The sequence below is a fragment of the Medicago sativa genome, chromosome 2, assembly GCF_051527215.1.
Source record: "Medicago sativa cultivar Bolivia chromosome 2, Bolivia_mono, whole genome shotgun sequence".
In the NCBI taxonomy this organism is placed as follows: domain Eukaryota; kingdom Viridiplantae; phylum Streptophyta; class Magnoliopsida; order Fabales; family Fabaceae; genus Medicago; species Medicago sativa.
Genome location: NC_140750.1, coordinates 58,842,920 through 58,854,445, shown reverse-complemented (window position 1 = coordinate 58,854,445; position 11,526 = coordinate 58,842,920).

The window sequence follows — 11,526 nt, the reverse complement described above, 5'->3', positions numbered from 1 at the left end:
TAAGATTACTTCAAAGCCAAAGAACTCTAAGTCAAAGGCTATGATCAAATCTGATTCCAAGATTTCAAAGGTTAGGATCCTGAAAAGATCAGAACCTATTCCTCAGAGTCTGGTGAAACCAAAATCTGGGGTTCTGAAGTCTAAATTTCAGAAGAAGTCAGTTACTACTTCTGAAGTACCAAAACCTAAGGTGATGGTTAATCAGAAGCAACCCAACTCACAGCACAAGGTACAAGAAGTGAAGAGTAAAGCCTTAAGTACTAACCTTCCAGGACCCATAGGACAATGGGTACCTAAATCTAAAAATGTCAATGATGCAGGTATGTCTAAGAGCAGTGCCAAAGCAAAGATCATGGTACCTAGACAGCGGTTGCTCAAGACACATGACAGGAGACAAGTCCATGTTCCTCAGCCTAACAATGAAAGAGGGAGGAAATGTGAAATTTGGAGGCAACCAGTCAGGCAAGATAATAGGTACAGGAACTATTGGTAATTCCTCTACCTCAATTAATAATGTATGGTTGGTAGATGGTCTTGAACATAACCTTTTAAGCATTAGTCAATTTTGTGATAATGGTTATGATGTGCTTTTTGAAAAACCCAATTGTACAGTAATCAACAAGGAAGACAAATCCATTGTGTTCAAGGGAAAGAGAGTTGACAATGTCTATAAAATCAATTTTTCTGAACTGGCTGATCAGAAGGTGATTTGCCTACTATCAGTGAATGATAAGAAATGGATGTGGCACAGAAGGTTGGGACATGCTAACTGGAGGTTAATCTCTAAGCTTAGTAAGTTACAACTTGTGAAAGGGCTACCAGACATTGACTATCATTCAGATGCACTCTGTGGTGCATGTCAGAGAGGGAAAATTGTGAAATCATCTTTTAAAACCAAAGACATCGTTTCAACCTCAAGACCTTTAGAATTACTCCATATTGATTTATTTGGACCAGTGAGTACTGCATCCTTATATGGAAGTAAATATGGATTAGTCATTGTTGATGATTACAGCAGATGGACTTGGGTGAAATTCATAAAGAGTAAAGATGTTGCGTGTGATGTATTTAGTAGCTTCTGCACTCAAATTCAATCTGAAAAAGAATCAAAAATTTTGAAAGTCAGAAGTGATCATGGTGGAGAATTTGAAAATGAGCCATTTGAAACGTTTTGTGAAAAACATGGAATTTTCCATGAATTCTCTTCTCCTAGAACACCACAACAAAATGGGGTTGTAGAGAGAAAGAATAGAACTTTACAAGAAATGGCCAGAACCATGATTCATGAAAACAATTTACCAAAACATTTTTGGGCAGAAGCAGTGAATACAGCATGCTATGTTCAAAACAGGATCTATATTAGACCTATTTTGGAGAAAACAGCATATGAACTCTTTAAAGGAAGAAAACCCAATATCTCTTACTTTCATCAATTTGGATGTACATGTTACATTCTGAACAACAAGCTCTACCTAAAGAAATTTGATGCCAAGGCCCAAAGAGGAATCTTTTTAGGTTACTCTGAAAGGTCAAAGGCATACAGAGTGTATAATTCAGAAACACTCTGTGTTGAAGAATCTATGCACGTTAAATTTGATGACAAGGAGCTTGAAGATAAAACTTCAAAGCAAGGTGAAAGTTTTGCAGAGATACAGGTTCCTGAAGCTACTCCAGAACCTGATCAGATAGCTGAGTCTGAAGATAGTCCAGAAGCTGAACCCACATCAGAAGCGCAAGATGAAGCTGCTTCTGATGAAGCACAAGATGGCTCACATCAAGCAGATCCTCCCAGAAACACATTCAAACACAAGTCTTCACATCCTGAGGAGCTAATCATTGGAAACAAAGATAGTCCAAGAAGAACAAGATCACATTTCAAACAAGTGGAGTCAATGATCGGACTAATCTCAATGATTGAACCTACAACAGTTGATGAAGCACTTTTAGATGATGGATGAATCCTAGCTATGCAAGAAGAGTTGAATCAATTTCAAAGAAATGATGTGTCGGATCTGGTACCCAAACCTCAGCACAAGAACATTATTGGAACAAAATGGGTATTCAGAAACAAGCTGAATGAGCAAGGTGAAGTAACAAGAAACAAAGCCAGGCTTGTTGCACAAGGGTATAGTCAACAAGAAGGCATTGATTACACTGAAACGTTTGCTCCAGTTGCAAGATTGGAAGCAATCAGGTTATTTCTTTCCTATGCAGTTAATCATGGCATAATATTATATCAAATGGATGTCAAGAGTGCATTTCTAAATGGTGTCATAGAAGAAGAAGTGTATGTCAAGCAACCTCCTGGATTTGAGGATATTAAATATCCTGACCATGTTTTTAAACTAAAGAAATCACTATATGGCTTGAAACAAGCTCCCAGAGCTTGGTATGATAGACTAAGTAATTTCTTAATCAAGAATGATTTTAAAAGAGGACAGGTTGATACTACACTCTTCAGAAGGACCCTTGGGAAAGATATTCTTGTTGTGCAAATATATGTTGATGATATAATATTTGGTTCTACTAATGCATCTCTCGGCAAGGAATTTTCTGAGTTAATGCAGGATGAATTTGAAATGAGCATGATGGGAGAGCTGAAGTTCTTCCTTGGCATTCAAATCAATCAATGCAAAGAAGGAGTCTATGTTCATCAATCAAAGTACACAAAGGAGCTTCTGAAGAAGTTCAAACTTGAAGATTGTAAAGTGATGAACACTCCAATGCACCCTACGTGCACCTTAAGCAAAGAAGATGAAGGAGCTAAAGTAGATCAGAAGCTGTATAGAGGTATGATTGGTTCTTTGTTATACCTCACTGCATCTAGGCCAGATATTTTATTCAGTGTATGCTTGTGTGCAAGATTCCAATCAGATCCTAGAGAATCTCATATGACTGATGTCAAGAGAATCTTCAGGTATTTGAAAGGAACAACTAATCTTGGACTCCTTTATAGGAAATCCTTAGATTATAAGCTAATTGGATTCTGTGATGCTGATTATGCTGGTGATAGGATTGAAAGAAAGTCAACCAGTGGCAATTGTCAATTTCTGGGTGATAATCTTATATCCTGGGCTAGCAAAAGACAAACAACTATTGCTATGTCTACAGCAGAAGCAGAATACATTTCAGCTGCAAGTTGTTGTACACAACTACTTTGGATGAAACATCAGTTGGAAGACTATCAGATAACTGCTAACAGTATTCCCATTTATTGTGATAATACTGCTGCTATTTGTTTGTCTAAAAATCCAATTTTGCATTCAAGAGCTAAGCACATTGAAATCAAACACCATTTTATCAGAGATTATGTTCAAAAAGGAATTTTAGATATACAATTCATTGATACTGAAAATCAATGGGCTGATATATTTACTAAGCCTTTAACTGTTGAAAGATTTGATTTTATAAAGAAAAATTTGAACATGCATTACGTGTCTGATTAGATGTTTGCTTGCTCCTGAATAGGATTTTAGGTTCTGAAGTTAGTTCAGAAGCAGTAGTCCATCAGAAGCTCTTTATTGAGGTTCTGAGGAAAACTCGCTTCTGATGATGACGTCAGCATCTGAAGTCCAGAAGCTGGATTTATTGCTTTCGAATAGTTGAATTAGTGGAAACGTTGGGAGTTACTTTTTAAAAGTAACTTCTGGCCCACTAACTTGGTAGTTACTCTGTGAACTTCTTACGTGGCCTGTATGTGTTGGTGTATAACTAAAAGGGCAATGATGATTTAATAGCTTTGAAAGTACTTTTCACGCGCCCCCAATTTTGTCATTAATGTTATGTTTGTTTGTCTCTTTTGAATTGCAAACGTTTTACTTTTAACACTTTGTCAATTCACACACTACTCACTCACAACAAACACATTTTGCTCTCAAACCTCTTACGAAGTAAGCGCAAAAACCTTAGAACCCTAAATTCTCTAAATCTTCTTCAATCATCATCAAATGGCATCATCAAGTTCTAAAGTTTCAGAATCTACTTCAAGCAAGCAAGGCGCAACAGAATCTGGGTCAGTCTACAAAGAAAAGACTATGGATATTCCATGGAAATCCTTAATCGTCCAAGTAGAATCGTCAGTGGACTTCACTTCACTCAAGAAGTACGAAGTGGACATGGAAGGTTATGTAGAAACTCAGAAACTGTCCGGTTACTTCAAGATGCTAAATGGGCCAACGTATGTGAACTTGGTCAAAGATTTCTGGTTAAGGGCTGAAATCGTCAATGGAAAGCCTGTGAAGGTAGCAGGTAAACAAGCTGGGTCGAAGAAAGGAAAGATGGAGATAGAGTTGAATCCCACTTCCTTCAGTAGCCTTGAGATAAGGTCTGAAGTGATGGGTATTCCCATAATCATCACAGAGGAGACAATTGCTTAAGCTTGTAGAATGAATGCAGAAGGAAGGTTTCAAGAAATAGTTAAGAAGGATGATGTCCTTCTGCAAAACTACTACAACACTCTTCTGGGTGGTAACAAAGATGCTAAGCCTTCTGAAATGGAGATTCACAACAGAATGTTGGTGAAATTCAGTAACGATTGCTTCTTTCAAAGAGCAGGCGGGTCTGATCAACCCAACAACCAACAGAAGCTAGCAATTTACTTCATGACCAATCTTGAGAAGATAAACTTCCCAAGATATGTATTGGATCATCTCTGCTGGGCTATTAATGAAGGCACATTCAAAGGAAGGAAACAAGTGCCCTATGGAAGATTGCTCTCTGAGATCTTTTATCAAGGGAGAGTGCTGGATTTATTGAGAAGGACAAGGGATGCTTCTGATAAATGCTTCGAAGTTTATACTGCAGAAAAGACTATCAGTAGCAAGACATTGCATTCTATGCACATATTCAAGACAACCCCTAAAGATGAGAAGTGGTTGGAGATGACCACAGAAGAATCTGAGATTATCAGGGACTTTCCTTCCATTGTTAAGGAAAGAAATCCTGAACACTTAGCTAAATTAGTAGCTGAGTACGTCTTGAAGGAAGATGCGAGTTCTCAGGAGGAAGCTGCTCTTGCTAAAGGGAAAGGCAAGAAGGCCAAGGCAGTTGCTGTGTCAGAAGCTGTTGTTTCTGATGCACCTAAAGGAAAGAGAGCCAGAACTAGTTCAGAATCTGATGCTGCTCCTACTAAAGGAAAGAGGGCCAGAACTAGTACTGAGTCAGAAGCTGCTGTTGCTAAAACTGAAAAGCAAAAAGTTGCTAAATCTGTTTCTGTCAAGGATAAAGGAAAGATGCAGAAGGTTGGTGCTGCTTCTATTCCTCAGAAAAGAAGAAAAGGTAAGGCAGATCTGGTAATCACCAAAGAGCAGCTGAAGGAAGCTCTTGAAGAAATAGAGAAAGAAGAGGCTGAGCCCAAGCTGAAGAAGAAGAAGGCTCCCCTTCAACTTGTGAGTCATATGGTTGAGATGACTCCAATAAGGAAAAGGATGGCAGATGAACGTGCTTCTGATATTTTATCAAGCAAAAAGGAACTAAAAGCACAATACATTCAACAAAGAGATGACAAGCTCAAGACTTTGGGTATGGAAGACTGTGATAGGTTCTTCAAAGAGAAATTGGCCGAAGTAAGAACAATTGCTGGTAAGACTGATGAAGACAACGAGGAAGAAGAAATGATGATCATTTTTGAAAATGCTCCAGAAGATGGAACTTCAGAAGCAGTAGGTAACTCAGCAATGTTATCTAAGGTACCTCAAGTTTCTCACACATCCTCTATTCCTTCTGAAGACACTTCTTTTCTAGATCACCTAGAAAGTCATTATCTAGGTGAACTACCCCAATTTAGCTTTAACTCCACCTCACAAAAAGCCTCTGAGACAACTCCAGAAGCAACCACTTCTGATAACGTTGTTTCAGAAGACGCCCCACAACAAAAACCTTCATCAGACAAAGCCTTTTCACCCCCTCAATCTTCACCCCCTACAACTTCATCACCCCCAATTGTTCCTAAACTATCTGTTCCTGAACAAGTCACTCCTCAAAAGACCGTTCCAGAACATTCTGTTCCTGAACAACCAGTTACTAAACCCACTCCTGAACCTGAACCTGAAACTGCCGCTCCTGAACACATTGTTCCTGAGCTAACCTCTGAGGATGATCAAAATGATCATGCCTCTGATATGGTAGTTGACCCCACTCCTGACCAACCATCAACCAGCCAATCCGTAACTACAAATGACCAATCATCACCAAACCTACCAATTATTCCCTTAGCCCCTCCAAAACCCTCTAAACAACCTTCACCTCCCACCATATACCTGGATTCTCAAGTTCTAAAGGATGTGTGGGAAGATATTGCTTCTGAAGTTCTCAGACTGATAGCAAGTAGAAATGACCTGGGTCATACAATAAGCTATCAGAAGCAATGGAGAAGGATCAAGGAAAGGGTCGTCAACCTAATTTCAGCGCTGCATGATTCCTGTATTGAGGCTCAAGAGCAAGCCAAGCAGAAGCTGGAAGATTGGTTGAATGGCATAGAAGAGAATACTGGAGATGTTGAAGTTCTTGGTACTTGGGTGAAGAATCCACTCAGTATCAGAGGCAGAGCACCTGATGAATTCCTGCCTAAGGAACTGCATCTGAGTATTCCTTCTGAGATCCTAGAGAAGTTTGATGCACCTAACCTGGCTCTAGCTCAGGAGAACAAGGTGCTCAAAGAAGAAAATGAGAGGTTGGAAACAGTGCTTATAGAGCAGAAGCTGAAGATATCAAAGTTGGAAGCTGACATGCAAGAAGCCAAGATTAGAGAAGACAACTACAGAAAAGATATGGACAAGAAGTATGCTGATGTTCAAGAGCTTCTGAAGAAGATTTTAGAGAAATAAGCCAAACTCATAGTTGCACACTTTTAGCTTATTTTTCTGTCTTTTTAGGCTTTTGATACTCTTTGTTCATTTCTGCTTCTGATTTCTTTCGCTTCTTATATAAGATGCTTCTGAATTTTTCCTGCTTCTGAAAACCTTTAACTGTTTATACCTTGTTGTTATTATTTGCTATGTCTGTTTATTTAATCTTTGAAGATGGTCAATGTGCTTTAAAATGATTTGAATTATGCTCTGAACCTTTAATCTTATGTTTTTCTCATCTCTTCTTTTTGTTTATGTCTTTTTTGCTAATAACAAAAGGGGGAGTATATGTGATAGTATTTAAAGGCTCTGAGCCCCATTAATTAATATTTGAAAATTTTGAATATTTCTAACTCCTTTTATCGGTGTATCAAAAAGGGGGAGTATCAAATTTCAAATAACAATTAATTGAACCATTCTTCTTATCTATAAGTCAATTCTTTCAAGTTTTTTTTTAAGCTCTGATATTATTGTGCGAAAAATGAATTTAATTAACCTGGATAGAACTTAGGGGGAGCTTACAAACCTCACCTTAAAAACTATCAGACTCAGGGGGAGTTAGAGCTTACAAACCTCAGACTCTGAGCTTACAAACCTCAGAACCCCAAGGTCAACTTGTTAATTAGATTAACAACAATTGATCAATTTTAAATACTATTGTTTGTCATCATCAAAAAGGGGGAGATTGTTGGAACAAAATATGTTTAACAATGAACCTTAAAGAGTTTTGATGATAACAAGGTATTAAAAATTGTAAATTGGACTAGCTAATATTTGTTCAAGTGTACAGGACCACAGTTAAAAAGTTACATCTTTAATTGGTTCTGAATGAGCAAATAAAGAGCAAAAGAAAATGAAGCTTAGATGATTCTGAAGGCAATACGCTCCTGAAAGTAAAAGCTCTCCTGAAGTCAAGCTGCTCCTGAAGAAATAGCGCTCCTGAAGTAAAGCTGCTCCTGAAGAATAGTGCTCCTGAAGACAAGAGGTCCAGAAGCCACATCATCAGAAGCTGCACCATCAGAAGCTGCAGAAGCTATTTCATCAGAAGCTGTATCATCAGAAGCTGCCTCATCAGAAGTCATTTCACCAGAAGCTGAAGATCAACTGGATTTGCAAAAGATTCAAAGATTGAAGAATCTACATTGCAAAAGCTGTCTATTGGATTCAAAAACACAGCAGAAAATTAGTGGAACATTGCAACGGTCATTTCAAAGGTGTTTGAAGGCATGTGCTTGCAATTTGGACGAAAGCGTTGACATTGTACTTTGTACGAATTGTACAAACACGTTCTCCACTACTCTGTTTTGTGTCCACGCTACAAGACAAGAAAACAGCTCCAGAATACGGCTTCGCCTGCATAGATGTTCCTTTGGATAAGGAATGGATTTCAAATTGGTTCTTCATAGGACAACAACCAAATCTGGCAAAAGATCATTGGTGAAAGATCAAGCTTCAACAACGACTCTTTGGTGTGCTGGCAATTTCACAACGTCTCTTTCACACCTCTATATAAAGGAGTGAAGACCTAGAGATTTGGTAATGCAAGAACGCTGAACGAAAGACTCACAACATTTTTACAAGTGCCAAACCTCTGCTGAAATTGTTCTGCATTCACTTAGAATTTCTGTGTCTTAAAGTCATATCTTAGAAATTCTTAAGTCCATTGAGTCTGTATCTGATTTGTATTGTGAGTACCTCTGATTGTATATCAAGTGTTCAACCTTAAACAATTTTCTGTGTAATTTTGTTTAGTTAGGAAGTCTCTTGCAATTGTGCTTGAGCAGGAAGTCTCTTGATTGTGTTCTTGAGCAAAGGAAGTCTCTAGCTTGTGTGCTTGAGCAAAGGAAGTCTCTTGCTTGTGTGCTTGAGCAATTGTAATCAGATATTACTCTTAGTGAAATCTCCTTGGAAGTGCAAGGGGGACTGGACTACTTCCGGATTGTGGAAGGAACCAGTATAATTGCTTTGTGTTGTTCTTCTTCTCTCTCTCTCTGTTTTATTCCGCTGCATTTAGATTCTGATTATCACTTCAGAAGCTGTCTCGCTTAGCTTCTGATCAGTGTGTTCAGTTTTTAGGAGAAACGAAGAATTTTTCTAAAACACAATTCAACCCCCTTTCTTGTGTTTTTCTCACCTTCAGTTTCTTTGCAACACAGTGCCTTCCCCGTTGGCCGTTCATATAATCCTTGAGTTTCCAAAGTAGCATCTTTTTATGATAGGCCAATGATGGAAACACATTGTGCATAGAAGAAAGAGGAGGTGATAAAAACCTTTGAAAACGTGTTTCTTGTGGTGCAGACCACCGTCCAAAAGAATCTGACACAATTCAGATTATATAATCCAGAATACTTCCATGGTTTCCGGATTATGTAATCCGAATTCTTACAATACTGGGCCAAACTGAAGGAAGTTACGCACCTTCTGTGGGGTGAGGGACATTTCAGATTATATAATCTGGAACATGATTTTTTCATGTGGTCCACATTGCACCGACAGTTTCTGTGGTCCAGGATACCCAGGGACCTCTATAAATAGGTGTCCCTATTTTCATATCCAGAAACCACAAAAAAAAAACCATGGAAAACATTTTCTTTGATCCGAACACCAAGCTAGCTGCTGTTTACTACAATGGGGGGAAACCACCTCATCTGGTCCACAACGTCCAGAGACCTCTATAAATAAGTGTTTCTGGATTTCATCTTCATTTCCAGAAAAAACACACAAACACACCAAAGAAACCATGGAAATTTTTGTCATTGTGCTGAGGATCTTTCTCATGTTGTTTTAAGTAGATATCTTCAACATGCTTTCAAAAATAGATAGATCCTTGCTCTACATTTGAATATCAAGGGGTTTGCTATGAGCTAGATCTTGGTGCCTTGGCGATAGAAATATCTCAGTTGGCAAGGCAGCCGGATCTAACTCAAAACAATCCTCTTGAAATACCTTGTCTTTCATCGTTATGTTGTAGATCTGAATCTGAAAAGGCTTTTATGAGCTCGATCCAGTTGGCCTTCCGATAGGAATATGTCAGTTGGCAGACCAGCTGGACCGAGTTCAAAAGCACCTCTTCGAACACCATCCTATAATATTTTGTTGTTTATGTTGTTTTATGCTGCTTACTTGTTTTTTATGCATTTATTATTTGTATTCTAGGTCATATTCCATGAAAACTCCAAAAACACCCTCCAAATAGGCATTCTGATGTTGTTCAGATTATATAATCCAGAATGTTTTTGTCATTTCCGGATTATATAATCCGGACAACCTCAGTTATTTTTGGACGGTGCGTTTCACCAAAGGTTTGGCCGGTTAGTGAAGTTTTAATGCGTTTTTTGGACGGTTAGCACCACAAACACGTTTTCATTGACTGTACTTATGACCTAGGACTTGTTTTAGGCTATAAATAGTCTTGCATGTTCAACAAATTACTTCATTCTTCACTTCACCTCTTTTCTTACATTTTCTTTAAATTTTTAGTCTTTAAGAAGTGTTTGTGGTGTCATGGTTATTGTTGACCGTTCATATAACGGGTTATATAACAGTCAACAGAGACATTTGACATCAAAGTAAACACATAACATAACACATCGTAACATTTCAGATTTTGTTTTCCGGAAATGCTAACAATCTAGTTCGGATTACATAATCCGGATCAGGAGAATTTTTGGTTTTTTTTAGGGCGCGCGAGAAACAGACAGAGTGGGAAAAGTAATAGTCTAAAATTTATGCATCTTGGACTCGTAAGAGAACTTTGAGTCCCGTTTTCAAGAAAATTGCTTTTCTGACATAGAATACTTCCTATTGACACAAGTAGATGACCAAATTACCCCCAATGGTAGTTGACTACCGCTGGTTAAAGCGCCGGCAGTTAATTGCCGCTGGAAAATTGCTTTTCTTTCCTACCCCACTTGTTTCTGCCACTTTTCCACTTTTTTAATACTATCCAGGCAATCAATTTTTTTTTGTCAAGAATTCATCAATCAATTTTATGATGAAGATGATGGTAAAGATGATTTTTGAGTTTTTTCAATTAAAAAAATACTATTTGTTGACCCATAATCTTCTTCATCATCTCCCTTCCACAATCACATTCACCTTCAGTTTCCACTACCTTCCCTTCTTCCCCCTTTTTTTTTACGCAAAACTTTCATGTCCTCTATTCATCTTCATCTTCATACAAAAAAAAAAATCCAAATTTAAAAGGAATCCACAAAAAAATCTCAGTTCAACAAGTCCAACAATCCTGACTTATTATCATGTTCCTCTTTGTGTTGTTATTATATTCATGGTGTTCCAGATTTTTTTGAAGAACTTGGGAATGAAGAATTAACTCACTATATATGAACCCATCTCATATATATCATGGCCTCTCTCTAATTCTCGTCTCCTATCACCTCCCATGGCCTCTCTCCTCTTTATTTTCTAATTTTTCCAGATTTGCAAATTTACTCCTTTCATAAGAAAAGCAAAGAAATTGATAATGGATGAATTTGAGAATGGATGAATAAAAGAGGGGTTAGAGATTTGCCTGGATAGTATTAAAAAAGTGGAAAAGTGGCAGAAACATGGGATAGTAAAGAAAAGGCTTAAATGCTCTTTTGGTCCCTTAACTATTTATTTGGTATCGCTTTGGTCCCTTAACTAAAAAAAAGATTGTTTTGCTATTTTATCTTTATCT